The sequence below is a fragment of the Phaseolus vulgaris genome, chromosome 10, assembly GCF_000499845.2.
Source record: "Phaseolus vulgaris cultivar G19833 chromosome 10, P. vulgaris v2.0, whole genome shotgun sequence".
Taxonomy (NCBI): domain Eukaryota; kingdom Viridiplantae; phylum Streptophyta; class Magnoliopsida; order Fabales; family Fabaceae; genus Phaseolus; species Phaseolus vulgaris.
The window spans coordinates 32,421,942-32,437,376 of record NC_023750.2 but is presented as its reverse complement, the minus strand read 5'-3'; the positions used below and the strand labels follow the sequence as shown (position 1 = coordinate 32,437,376).

The window sequence follows — 15,435 nt, the reverse complement described above, 5'->3', positions numbered from 1 at the left end:
AACATTTTCAAATAAATGAGATGATTATAGAACACATACAACCATCAAGAGAGAAATATTGTGAAAAGTTGCCAAAAACAAAGGAAAAACAAAAATGGCAACTTAGTGAAATAAATTTTCAAACTAACACCTCTGCTTTATTTGATGATTTCCGTAGGTACACGTTTGACCCGGGAGGGCAATCCTAGTTCTCAAAGCAAGAGGCTGCTATCCGAGATCCAGTCTGAAGATCCGAGGATAGATCTTCTCAAGAAGGAGAAGATGATGGACACCATCCTGCCATAACCATCCCCCTAAGAAGGAAAAGCATTGGATTTGAGGACAAATCCTTTTCAAGAGGGAGGGGATGATGGAAGAGGGCCAAGCACAACCTTTCATGAAAGGCAAGAACCAAGTCAAGAACGTCCAAGACCAAGCTAGGGGCGTCTAGGCCAAGAAGACCAAGCTAGGAAGTGTCTAGGACAAGAAGACCAAGCTAGGAGCGTCTAGGACAAGAAGACTTGGATCAAGCTTTGAATGGGAGAGTGGCTTTCTAGCACAAATTCCGTGAAGGCCCAACAAGTGTAGTTTAGCTTTAATTGGGGTGTAAATAGCATAGCCATGTGGACAAATGTTTATTTTTCTGCACATTAGAATTAAGGAGGAGTTAACCTTGATTAGCAAAGGTTTCTAGAAGCCTTCACTAATCAAGGGACGGTTTTGGTAGCCATGTGAACCCATGTGCACCCATGTGCTCCATGTGCCCATGTGCCTCACATTTACATTTCATTTTGCTCACATTTCATGTGGAATTAGCTTAGGATTTACGGCTTCCTTAGCCTATAAAAGGAGATGCCTAGCTCTTGTATTTTCAAGATTAATGAGAGTAAAAGTTATGCTGCCAACATTGTGCCATACTTTGCTTCTACCTAGTTTCTAGGATCTAATCTTCACCTTCATCACCTACCATAGGGCTGGCCGAACCTCCCTACTTCCATACACATCATGCACCTTCAAGATCACCATAGCTCCTAGGAGGATCTTCCACATTTACATCCATGGCTTATGCACCATTTTACACATGATTCCGAGAAGAGCTCCATGAATTTGCCATCAATCTGGGACCTTGATCAAGGTAATTAGATATTTTATATCCTTGCATCTATTAAGGTTGACTTAGATTTTTTAAAAAAATACTTAACTCTATTGAATAAAGAAAAAGAAAGAGACAATAAGCAAATCAATACATGTAGAATTGCATCGTTGAAAACAAGACTTCCACATGATGTTTCAGATACCAATTTTCACAACAGAGTTTGGTTTTTCGTGACGGCATAAATTGCTAATGGTTTCGTCCTCGAGCTTATGAACTCGACAGTGCATTCAATCTTCTCCAGCTGCTAAAAGCCCAGAAAATACTAATAAAATTTACTTGCCGAATTTCAGGACTATTAATCTGGAAGTAGGAAAAATATATGCACCATACAGTGATGATTGGAAGTACTAGACCAAATATTTCACCAACCATGATTGTTGAATCAAGTGGGGGATCCTACAATATTGTGGGTTCAATAAATGTGCACAAAATTGGTTAGGTGAAAATGATGCGAAAGAAAAGTGGTCTATCCTATTGTGCAAAATTGAAAATGAAGTTCACAGTATCACATGCTACATATGGAAAAACATAGAAGCAGCAACAACTAAGAAAGGAGAGTACTACTTCCGAGTCATTGTTGTTCATTGAACCACCATAAACCACTTGCTCTGTGACCCTTGGATCAGTGAGAAAATTCTTTGTTTCCGCCGGTTGACCGGATGCGTCTTTGTGCGTGGCTTGTCCTCGCGAGCTGGGGCACCTTCGTTCTGCTCCGTCTGTGAGTACCTGAAAAGAAGTGGACAAAGGGGCGCCCTCGCGGCCATTTGCACTCCGACGATCAAGTCAGCAAGCGAGAAACATCAAAGGTGACACACCTCCGTATCGGAACACCGTGAATGGATGCTCTGAAGGTGGTCAAATAACTGGATAACTGAATAACTAGTTCTTTCTTCCCTAATTGACTGTGCGTACAGTGGGTGCGCGAGCAAAACAACTAGGGTTTGTGTGTAAAACTTGCGAGAATTAGGTCCCAAACTTCGATCCCCATCTCAAATGTCTAAAACTCCTTTTAAACACCTCAAACATTTAAAGCGTCTTAAAGCACATTTGAAGCGTATAAAAACGTTCATCGCATTTAAAATGTTTAAAGCATTTAAAGCATTTAAAGTGCTTTAAAGCGTTCGAAACGTAAACTTAATTAATGCGTACCTTAGCAAACTTTCAGGGAAACTGATATCCCTTGATGTTTCAATGATTTATGCTGTGTTCTTCTGACTTGATCACTACTCTTCGCGGAGGGCCTTATAGCATCGTAGCCCAACTTAGGGATAATTCATCGTGTAAATCCTCCTTCTTGGAGTGCATCTGCGCAAGGGGTGACTTTCTGGGTGCCAACTCATGCGCCCCAACCTCTAGTCACTCGCCCTGGGAGTGTATCTACCTTTCTCTCGCACCATGCACCTGGTTCTCCCCTGGGCGTGGCCCTCTCATGGGTCGTATCTGTCCCAGGGTCTCCCAGCGGTGGCATGGGTACTTCACGAGTCAGGTTACCCCCTACTGGTACTAGAACTATGGACTTGAAGCCACCTTCCTCTTCTCTTTATTACTGTTATGAGGTACTGAGGCCTCTCACGATGTCGCCCCCTCCACGGTCTCTCCTTTCCATGGGTATCGGGGGGTGGCACCGTCGATGCCTTAACCTTGGCGATGCCTACACCAGGCGACACCTTATCTTGGCGAAGTCTCATCTTGGCGATGCCTTCAGCGGTGAACCCGTTGACTTTTTTCCCTTGGGCCCCCTTGAGGGGTCCTAACATATGTTGACTTTGACTTTGACTTTGGTCAACGTCCGGGGACGGGACGGTACACAAGCCCCCAGTCTTGAGCTGACACTTTTTTCAGCAAAAAGACTAAGGCCTCGCCCTCGCATCCACGTGGCATTCCTGCACGTGACATTCCCTTGATCAGTTGACGTGATGTTCTCTAAGCGTCTGACGCGACATTCTCTGTGCTGAGGATGTGACGTTTTAAGTTATGCTTTAATCTCTTGACATGTGGCTCAATCGCACGGCCATCACTTAGCGCCTCTCGCGCTTCTCAAGTTAACGTTACATCTTTCAAAAATGCGCGCTCCAAACCATTGTTTCATTCACTCTTCGCATTCTCTCTACTGTTCATCTTCCCCAACTTTCTCTGCAACCTTCGCTCTCTTTCGCGCTTTCGATCTTCGAATACCCAGATACTAAAAAAGGTATGATTTTTCTCCTTCAATGGCTCTCCCTTTAACTTTCGTATTGATATAACTGCCTGGGCCTGTTTATTTTTCCTGCATTTCTTGTATCCTTCTCCTTTCCTCCACATCTCCTCATTCTTTCCTCTTTTTTGGATTTCTCATGTGGTTAGGGTTTCTCTTCCCCTTTCTGCCTTAACCTCATTCGCTAAACCCTTCCTCTTCTTCATTCTTCAGCTCTTCTCATCAAACTATGGCACGTACAAAAATGACGTCCAACCCTCCACCCCCAAAAATCAACTATAAGGCCCTTTACCCTTGGGCTCCCGACGAGCTGCTCGATGAGTACTCGAAGTCTCCACAAAGGCCTGGAGGGATCACGTAGGAGAGTCGAGCACCTACGACCATCGCGCCTTCGCGAAAAGGCACGACGAAGACATAGCAGTGCTCCCTTGTACCCTAGGGGAGCCTGTATGTGGGGACGAACGGGCCAACAACGGAGTCCCCTTCTTTTACTTCTACCAGGTGGTCTTCAAACGCATAGGGATGCGCCTACCTTTCCCTAGATTCGAAAGAGAACTTCTGACCGAAATCAATGTCGCCACAGCCTAGCTACACCCTAACGGCTGGGCCTTCGTCAAAGCATTCGACATTTTGTGCGGGTTCTTCAGCCATGCCCCCTCCGCCGACATCTTTCTCCATTTCTTCGATGTGAAGAAACAGGGGAAGAGCCTCTGGGTAAGCCTTAGCGACATATCTGGAAGGGTCCTCCTGACCTTATTCCAACATTCCTTCAAGGGGTGGAAGGGCAAATTCTTCAAAGTTTGCTGTTCTGACTTCGATCCCTCCGCCCTCGACGGCTTCCCCTTGTACTGGGTGAAGGAGGTGAAGCACACGAAGCCTAAGTCCCTTGATCAGCTGCCCTCGACTGATCGAGAGGCTTGCCAAATTTTGGCCAGCGTGGGGGCGTTCAACACCTCCACCTTGATAAGCCTTGAATACAACGTCGAGGCCCTGGCGAAATATAGAAGTATGAGAGCCTCCCTCACAGCCTTCTATTCACTGCCCTTGCTTGTTCTTGTTTTGTGTATGACTTATCTGCTTTCCTTGTATGGTGCTTAACGTGTGCTTAACCCCTACTGCATTTATCTTCTTGGTGCAGGTTAAAAGATGGACAAGCAACGAAGGTTGAGGCTTGCTCAAATTCTGAAATCTAAGGGCGGGGCTTCCTCACATGGGGTTGGAGATTCCACACCTCCAACCTCTGCGACCGCCCCTACTTCTCCCAATTCTTGCCCTCAACACCTTCCAACGCCATCGACCCCACCAACACAACCTCCAAACTCACCCCCTCCCATCGCGGCCATGCCCCTTGTGCTGGTCGAAACTGCTACTTCGTCAGCCCCCCTTGACAAAGGGAAAAGGGTAGTGGTGGTGCCCTCCGACGACGATGAAGACTCCGCTGAGGGGCAAGTCTTCAAGCGACAAAGGACAAACCAGCATGCCCCTTAGACTACTACCTCTGCCACTTCCTCTTCACATGGGGCCGAATCTCTTAGGGAGAACCCTCCAAGTGCCCACTCACCCCCTCAAGCAATGGCCTTGGAGGGTGGGACGGAGCCCGAGCCCACTTTTGTTCCACCACCTGCCCCAAAACTCCCCCTCCCAATGCAAGATTCGCTGAAGGGTTTCCTGGGTAGGATGTCCCCGCGCGGCCAAGCTTAAGGGCCCCAGAAGGAAAACATTTACTATTACATGGGCACCTTCATGTCTTGTGCCCACTCTTGGCATGCGCAGGGCAGGGCTAAAGCTGTTGAAGCCTCTACTTTCCAAACGCTGGAGAAAGAGCTCGCCTCTCTAAAGGAGGAGAAGGAGAGGTTGCCCACTCACTGGCGGCGTCAAGAGGATGCCTACAAGACTTCTCTGAGGGTGTCGCAGAAGGCGAAGGAGGAGGCCAATAAGCGGCTACATGAGGTGTCACAAGCCCATGCTGAACTCCTTAATCAGGTGGTGCCCCTCAGAGTAAAGGTCGCTGATCTGGAAGCAGAGGCGGAGACCTCAAAGGCGCAGCAAAAGAAACTCGAGGACCGGTGTGTGGATCGGGAGCAGACACTAGGGAAAGCTGAGGTCGCACTCGAGGACAAAACTAGTGAATGCTCCCTGCTAGCCGCCGAGAACGCCACCCTCCGAGCCAAAGTCCAAGAGTTGATGGCTGCTTTGGCCTCCAAAGAACAAGAGATGACCACTCAGGCTGCAAACTTCAAGGCTGCTGAGGAAAAGCTGGTCGAAGAGGCTGCCACTGCGTTCGCCGATAGGTTCGCAGAGGCTCTTGTCCAAGCGGCCTGTGCAAACCCTGGTATCGACGTTTCTGGGTGCAGCCCTCTGAACGAAGTGGTTGACGGCAAAGTAGTGCCCCTGGAGGCCCCTGAAGAATAGCCTTTACTTTGCTCTTCGACAAAACATTTGACGTGTATATAATTGCCTTTTGCTTAATTTGTAACTGTCATGAACTTTATCTGTAATTACAACTCTTGATTTTTGTTTAAATGCCTATTCAAACTTTGTCTTTGCCTTCTCGTGAGTCTTTTAGCTTCTCTTACTCTCCTATCTTTGGTAACTCGTGCTTCCATCCTTCTTCCTCTCCTTGCTCGTCGGTTTTTACTTGCTTTCTGAACTCGTAAAAGTTTTCAACTTGCTTTGTACTTACTTGTTTTGAGCCCTCTAACACTCACTGCCAAAGGCATTGCTAGCTTTTCCATCACTTCAAGATGGAAAAAAGGGGGTCTCATCTCTTCTCTGGCCTCGACATCACTCAAAGGCGAAGGAGGACTTGATCTCTTCTATGGCCTCGACATCGTTCGAGGGCGTGGAGGTCTTATCTTACCTGTACTGTGTGTCCACGCTCGAGGAGAGACCTGCTTTGGGTGTCCCCAGCGTGTTAAAACACCTGGGACAGAAGTCGCGCTTTAGCGCCCACGCCTATGAAGAGGCCTATACAACAACGCCGTGTCATCCATGGGATGTCTAAAACACCAAGGCAACTTAGCCCTTATCTCTTCGCGCTTGGTGCCCACGCCTGAGGAGAGGCCTGCTACAGCGGCGCCGTATCGTCCTTAGGATGTCTGAAAACACCAAGGCGACTTGGTTCTCCACTGCTCCAAAACTTTCGGTTGTCTAATGCCCACGCTCGAAGGAAACGCCCCCCGCCACTTCCTTGCGAGGTATCTAAACATCAGACACCGGGGCTAGCTATTCATACCTGAGGAGGGGGCGTCCCGAAGGAACCCCTTAACCCCTGCTCAGGGACTAGGCACCCGGATTTCAACTCATATCTAACATCTGACACCAGGGCTAGCTATTCATACCTGAGGAGGGGGCGTTCCGAAGGAATCCCTTAACCCCTGCTCAAGGACTAGGCGCCCAGATTTCAACTCATATCTAACATCTGACACCGGGGCTAGCTATTCATACCTGAGGAGGGGGTGTCCCGAAGGAATCCCTTAACCCCTGCTCAAGGACTAGGCCCCCGGATTTCAATCTCATATCTAACATCTGACACCGGGGCTAGCTATTCATACCTGAGGAGGGGGCGTCCCGAAGGAATCCCTTAACCCCTGCTCAAGGACTAGGCGCCCGGATTTCAATCTTATATCTAACATCTGACACCGGGGCTAGCTATTCATACCTGAGGAGGGGGCGTCCCGAAGGAATCCCTTAACCCCTGCTCAAGGACTAGGCCCCGGATTTCAACTTATACTGAGCGTACTTGTCGTCTTGTTCTATGGGTACGAGCATACGCACCAGGTACTTGCTCTGAATTTGACGTTCGCCCCCTTATCTGGTGATGCCCCATCTTGGCGATGCCTCATCCTGGCGACGCCTCATCTTGGCGACGCCTCAACCTGGCGACGCCTCATCCTGGCGACGCCTCCTCTTGGCGACGCCTGCGCCTGGCGATGCCTTAATTTTTTTACTTGAGTTTCTTTAATCTTTGCTCTTACATCGTGTTGGAGTAAAAAATTGAACAAAGCTTTACTTGAACTTTCTTTTTTACTTGAACCTCATTAAAAAACCCCCGAGAGGGAAAAAGAGCGTCCCCTTTACAACTATGTATTTCATACTGACTTGTAACTAAAGAGAGCTCTACACTACGTGCGCTTCCTTAGGCATCGCCGTTTGTACTAGAGGGGCGTTCCCATACCCTAAACACCCCCTTCTTCGTCTTTAAGCTATTCTCATAGCATCTTCAGGCTTCTTCTTGATCAGACTTGATCACAATCACCTTGCCGCTCAGATCTGGCAACTTCATCTTCATATGGCGAGGGGAGGACACTGCCCTTAGCCTATTCAGTGCTGGTCTGCCCAACAAGATGTTGTAGGCTAAATTGGCGTTTACGACTAAATACCGAATGCTCTCGGTACGTGACGCCGCACCATCGGTAAACGTTGTCCTCAGTTCTAGATAGCCACGTACCTCAATTGGGTTGTCTGCGAATCCATACAGGCATCCGGTGTAGGGTCTCAATAAATCAGGGGATAACTGTAGCTTGTTGTAGGTCGACCAAAACATGACATCGACGGAACTGCCCTGGTCGACGAGAACCCTATGTACTTTCCTTCCAGCTGTGACGACCGAAATGACCACGGGGTCATTGTCATGTGGGACGACATCCCGTAGGTCAACCCTTGTGTAAACGAGGTCTGACTCCCATGGGTCATTCGAAAATTCCTCGACGCCCAAACTCACTGACCTCACATATCTCTTATGCTGGGAGGCAGTGGGCCCTCCTCTAGAAAAGCCACCATAAATGGTGTGCACTTCTCCATGGATCGGTATCTCGTGTGCTTGATTCTCCGCAGGCACTGTTAGGGCTGTGGTCTCAGTAGACCCAGCAAGGTAGTCTTTTAGGAACCCGTTCTTCACGAGCTCATCCAACTGATAGCCCAGCGCCAAGCAGTTGTTGATATGGTGCCCAAACGCCTCATGGAACTCCCACCACGACTCTTTGTGAGGTCCCAACACCTTATCATACTTCGCTGGTGGCTTCAGCCTGTCAGCTATGTTAGGCACAACAATGAGGTCTTTTAGCTCCACCACAAAATTGTGCCTCAGCGGTCTATTCCCTTCCCTTGCTGGCTTGTTCCCTTCCACTCGACCCCTAGGCTGGGGCCTCCTTACCTCGTAGGGGCGCTTCCTTTCCTGATCTCTCCTCCCCGTCGTGGCCTCGTTGACCCTAACGGGTTGCGCACGTGTATGTGCTCTCGGGCGTGTGGGCGCGACAGTTGTGCGCTTCTCGTATACCTCACCCTCAGAGGCAATGTGTTCTACCGCACAACGCCTTATTTCAGCAAAAGTCTTGGGGCGGTTGCAGATGATCGACTCGCAGAAAGGCCCTAGGCACACCCCCTTTCTGAACGCATACACGATCATTGGCTCTTCTGTGGTGCCAACCTTCACCACCTGCGCCCCAAAACGGTTTATGTACTCCTTCAACGTCTCACCTTGATATTGCTTCACGTCAAACAGGTCGTACGAAATAGGCGGTGGAGCCCTGTTGGCTAGATACTGCTCTTTGAACAACTGCGAAAGCTGTGCGAAAGACGTGATATGGCCTTCTGGGAGGCTGATGAACCAGTCCATGGCCATCCCTGTCAAGGTGCTCATGAAGAGCTTGCACCTTACGGCATCGGAGCCGCCAACCAGTATCATCTGCGTTTGGAACGCAGTGAGATGCGCCTCAGGGTCCTCCATCCCTGTGAACGTCACCTTGGGCCCTGTGAATGTGTTGGGGATCACCGTCTCTAGAATCGTCTGTGAGAACGGCGTCGAGAATTCTCCCTGTGGAGTGACAAGCTCAGGCTCGTCTATGTCGCGCCATCCGCGGCGCAGCTCCTCATTTGTGCGGTGGAGCTCTTCATTTCTCGTCTGAGATGCCGCGAGCTCCGCTTGCATGCGCTCTTGCTCCACTTTTGACGCTGCCATTGCTTCTTGCAATCCCTGCATCATACCCATGAGCTGCTGCATGGTCATCTCTTCACTTCTAGTGCGTGCGGGTCTCATTTTCGCGGTTTATGGAAATCTTCCCGACTGTCGTGCAACTTGAGAATTGGAACTGGTGAACTGTACTTGTTGTGGGACTAATGTTTTAAATCGGCCCCACGGTGGGCGCCAAATGTTCTTGCCGGTTGACCGGATGAGTTTTTGTGCGTGGCTTGTCCTCGCGAGCTCGGGCACCTTCGTTCTGCTCTGTCTGTGAGTACCTGAAAAGAAGTGGACAAAGGGGCGCCCTCGCGGCCGTTTGCACTCCGACGATCAAGTCAGCAAGCGAGAAACATCAAAGGTGATCGGAACACCGTGAATGGATTCTCTGAAGGTGGTCAAATAACTGGATAATTGAATAACTAGTGCTTTCTTCCCTAATTGCCTGTGTGTACAGTGGGTGCGCAAGCAAAACAACTAGGGTTTGTGTGTGTAAAACTTGAGAGAATTAGGTCCCAAATTTCGATCCCCGTCTCAAATGTCTAAAACTCCTTTTAAACACCTCCAACATTTAAAGCGTCTTAAAGAACATTTGAAGCGTATAAAACGTTCATCGTGTTTAAAACGTTTAAAGCATTTAAAGCATTTAAAGTGCTTTAAAGCGTTCGAAACGTAAACTTAATTAATGCGTACCTTAGCAAAATTTCAGGGAAACTTATATACCTTGATGTTTCAATGCTTTCTACTATGTGTTCTTCTTACTTGATCGCTACTCTTCACGGAGGGTCTTACAGCATCGTAGCCCAACTTAGGGATAATCCATCGTGTAAGTCCTCCTTCTTGGAGTGCATCTGCGCAAGGGGTGACTTTCTGGGTGCCAACTCATGCGCCCCAACCTCTAGTCACTCGCCTTGGGAGTGTATCTACCTTTCTCTCGCACCATGCATGTGGTTCTCCCATGGGCGTGGCCCTCTCATGGGTCGTATCTGTCCCAGGGTCTCCCAGCGGTGGCATGGGTACTTCACGAGTCAGGTTACCCCCTACTGGTACTAGAACTACGGCCTTGAAGCCACCTTCCTCTTCTCTTTATTACTGTTCTGAGGTACTGAGGCCTCTCACGGTGTCGCCCCCTCCACAGTCTTTCCTTCCCATGGGTATCGGGGGGTGGCACCGTCGATGCCTTAACCTTGGCGACGCCTACACTAGGCGACACCTCATCTTGGCGACGCTTCACCTAGGCGACGCCTACACCTAGCGACGCCTCACCTTGGCGACACCTCACCTTGGCGACACCTCACCTTGGCGACGCCTTCAGCGGTCAACCTGTTGACTTTCTTCCCTTGGGCCCCCTTGAGGAGTCCTAACATATGTTGACTTTAACTTTGGTCAACGCCTGGGGACGGGACGGTACATTCTTAAATCTCATGAAATGTTTGTCATTAACTAGCCTTGCAGCAGTGGTGGACTCTTTTGGATTTTCTCCAAACATTTTTATAATTCAAGCCTTCATTAATCTCACCTAAAGATAGTAAGTAGACATGCTTCAAAATCAGAACAAGAGGTCGACAATTCTTTCGGACTTCTAACCAATGTAGAACTGAAACTTATATATATAATCTTTACATCCTACAATTCTTAATGTAAGCAATAAAAATTATGAATATTCAAAAGTCGTGTAATTACGTAAAAGAATCAAGTGATTTTTAAAAGAACTCACATGATCAATTTTAATTTTGATGATAAAATATATTACTTATATATATTTATTCAAAATTTCAATTATATTATGCATTAATGATTTTATGCTTTTAGAGGAATCAAAAACGTAGAAAAGCTCCTCAAAACTAATGAAATCTCATGAATAAAGACGGAGGCCTAAAAGAAAGAGAGAATGGAAGTGAGAAATCCATGAGATGATAATAAATAAACGCCCTGTCTTAATAACATAACATAGGAGTCTTTAAAATTATATTCCTTCAAGCAATTATAAGTTTTTATTGACAATTTGATTAAATACAAGGTTCATAACCTTCAAAATCCAAGTCATATTTATCATTTTCACTACACTACAGTTTCAACAAACAAGCTCTAACATCTCTATTGAGAGGCCTTTTCGGAATAAACACACAACACCGTTCACTACAAGAAAACAAACAATTAGCTTCCAAATACTTGCATGGGCCAACTACGGACACTAATATCGTCGGACAAAAATGGCACAAAACCCACCCAAAATGGCATTCAACGCAAAACGGACGCACTTATGCATTTAATTTTTTTTTTTTAAAATCCAGTTTGCGTCGGCCACGGTCCATGCATGTTTATATTTTAGAATTTTAAAATTATTTGTTTAAATTTATTTAATGTATAACATTATAAGAAATATTTTAATATTTAATTTTTTATTGTGTTTATTTTAAAATTATTTTTTTAATATTATAATAAATTATTTAATTTATAAATTTGTAATATAAATTATTTAAATTAAATTAAGTAAGTGTTTGATTTAAAATTAATTGAGTAAAATAAAAGATGTATTTAAATTATTTAGATGTTATATAAAATATTTTATTATTTTAAAGTTAATTTATTTGATTTATATATTGTCATATATAAATTAAACAATATCGATTATTATTATTTATATATTTTAAAATAACTTTTTGTTGTATAAATGAAATGAATTATTTTTGTTGTATAAATTGAATTTAATTGTTTTGTATAAATTAAAGAATTTCTTTTTATAAATTATATACAGTTGTTTATACATTAAATTTATTTATTTGTTGTATAAATTTAAAATAAAATGAATTAATTTTTGAAAGTTTTAATATAATTTTTATTAAATTATATTTAAGTTACTTATTTAAGAAAATTTTCATGTGCCCCACATTAATAATATTAATAATAAGTATAATAAAAATTATAATATGACAAAAGAACTTGTGTGTTGTAGTGGTTAAAGCTTCTTTGGTCACTCGATGACTTGGGTTTGAGTCTTGCCCACTGCAGTTTGTGTCTAACATTAATAATAGATATTATATATAATTGTAGATAATAATAAGAAATAAATAAAAAAGATGAAAATAATAATTAAAAAATTAAAAATAAAATTTGTTGCATTACATACGAAAATTTATTTTTTCACCCGTTTATGCGTCGACCTTGGCCCACGCATAAGCCGACGCATATGCGTCCATTTTTGACCCACGCTAAATCCTTGTTTTCTTGTAGTGGTTGTTTTAGTGCTATCAACCTTTGGTTTGGTGCAACAACCCACACGATTATGCATTGCCATTTAAAATTGTTTATGATCAATCTTAAGAATCAATGTGAAGATTGTGAACAGAAAATATTACTTTTATTTTATTGTTACTTTTCAAATGATAATACAATCTCTCTAAATAGTCTTAAAATAGACTTATCAAATTCTACGTTCTCTTTCATAAAAGTTATACTATATATTAGATATTTTTAGATATTATTTGATATTATAGATATTGTTAGATATCTCATATTTATGTAATGGGCTTAGCCCATATGTTTCTTTTCCTATATAAACATAACCCTATGTGTTCAATATACACAAGGGATTTACCCTATTCTTTCTTTTCCTTTAATATGGTATCTAGAGCATAAGGTTAGGGTTCAGGGTTTAGGGTTCAGTTTTTATTGGTGAACCCACACTATTCACTGGAATTTTCTAGCCACCGCCCCACTGTCTCGCTGGAGCTACCATTACCTCGTCGGAGCAGCCGTCGGACCCTCGCCGGAATCTCGTCGGAGTCGTCGCCGGAATCTCGTCGGAGCCCTCGCTGGAGATGCTGTCAGAATCGCTGCCGGAGCCTTCATCTTTTTTGCTGCCGCCAATTAACCGGTGACTGGATTGGTCCTTATCTTCTATGGCTTCTTCCGCTTTCGCTGCCACTATGGCTTCTTCCGTTGCCGCTACCATTGTGGCTTCTTCCGCAGTCATTATGCTGAATTCATCTATTTATACTAATTACGTCAATGTTCATCTTTCCATTGACAAATTGGATGGAACTAATTATGACACTTGGGCATCAGATATTAAATTATGGCTTAAGAGTCAAGGTTATGTTGATCATCTTACTCATCCTACTCTTGCTCAAAATGAGGTTTTCCGTTGGTTGAAAATTTATGCTCAATTATGCATTGTTATCAAATCGACCATTCACTCATCTTTAAAACAAATTTTTCGTACCTATGAGTCATGTTTAGAAGTTTGGGAACAAGCAAAATTATTATACACCAATGATACTCAACGTCTTTAGGCGTGTGTCAAAATCTTCTCACAATTGTTGCTCCCAAACGTCTTGATGGTACAATGACAGAATATCTAGGTAAACTTCATGCTCTTCTTCATGATTTTAATGAGTTATTACCTCCTACCTCTACTCCTTCTCAAGAACTAGAACAAAGATCCAAGTTCTTCATGTTATTGGGTTTACATGGCCTTCCTAATGATTATTCTCACGTTCAAGATCAAATTTTGGGATCTCCTATTGTGCCCAATTTTACTTCCACTTGTTCTACCCTTTTGCGTGTGCCAGGTAAACACACCACTGATATAACGTCTCATGTTGATGACTCTTCTGCTTTAGTCTCTCAGCATAATGATCGTACTCGCCCTCACAAGTCGGGCAAAGGGCGTCACAAGTGTGACCATTGTGGCAAACTTGGCCACAAAATTGACAGATGTTATGCCTTACACGGTCGTCCTCCTAGATCTGTTGCGGTTGCTCAAATTGCCCATGTGCAACCTTCAACCGTAGACCATACTTCAATTGATACCCCAGGCCAGCCTGCTATTTTCAATGAATTTCTTAAATGGTATGAGGATCGTCAGAACCCTAGTTCCACGGCTTCTGTTGCACATTCAGGTACATCTTTTGTTGGCCTCACTCACTCCATTTCCCATGGCCCTTGGGTTCTAGATTCAGGTGGCACTGATCACATTACTGGTAATAAATCTTCTTTATCTATTGATAATGTTCTTTATGTCCCTGGGTCTTCATTTAACTTATTATCCATTAGTCGTCTCACCCGTTTCCTTGATTGTGTTATTTCTTTTACCAAAGATTCTGTTACTTTACAGGACCGGAGTTCGGGACGGATGATTGGCACCGGATGTGAGTCTCATGGACTTTATCAACTACAGATCTCTGCACATGTTGGCGCAATTATGGATTCTCCATCTCTCATTCAAGCTCGATTGGGTCATCCTAGTCTTGCCAAGATGCAGCAGTTTGTTCCAAGTTTGTCTAATGTGTCTACTTTATCGTGTGAGTTGTGTTCGTAGTTCTTTTTTTCCTAGTAGTGTCTCACAACGTGCTTCATCTCCTTTTGCCTTAGTTCACTCTGACATTTGGGGACCAAGTCATATTAAGTCTAATTTAGGATTTCAGTATTTTGTTACTTTTATTTATGATTATTCAAGATGTACTTGTGTATTTTTAATGAAAAACCGTTCTGAGTTGTTTTCTGTATTTCAAATATTTTACAATGAAATTAAAAATCAATTTGGAATTTTCATCTGAATTTTGCGCAGTGATAATGGACGTGAGTATCTTTCTCATTCTTTTAAAAATTTTATGGCTTCTCATGGTATTCTTCATCAAACTTCATGTGCTTATACACCACAACGAAATGGGGTAGCTGAGCGCAAGAATAGACTGTAAATCAAAATACGATTAAACATGATTATGAACGCATACAATAATGTTCTCATACAGATCTTATCATATTATGATTCTCACATATATCCATACAATTCAAGAAGGAATAGGCACTTACCTTGATACATGAGTGATCCTACTTGAGCAATTACTTTATCTCCTTTCCCAATTTATCTCTTAGCAATTCCGTTCTTGTCACACACTTTCATGATGGTTAACCGTGAGACAACTATTATTTGCAGAGACAAAACCCTATAGCGTTTAGTTCCCAATCTCCATCAGATGTAGGTTTTCATTAGGTATATCATCAGATATATATTTCTCATGTTAACCAATGGGCCTTTAATTCTATTATTATTATTAAAAAATCATATTTGGGCCCAAACCCCAAACTCTAAGTCATGTGAGTCACTTTATAAAAATTAATTTACATAATTTCTTACATTCTCCC

The 15,435-nt window shown here is 44.0% G+C and overlaps 1 pseudogene; it reads right to left on the bottom strand.

The window, feature by feature from the left end:
- The window catches only part of LOC137817925 (aldehyde dehydrogenase family 3 member F1-like), a 34,636-nt pseudogene extending 21,375 nt beyond the window's left edge, over window positions 1–13,261 (bottom strand).
- Window positions 13,262–15,435: the final 2,174 nt, after the last annotated feature.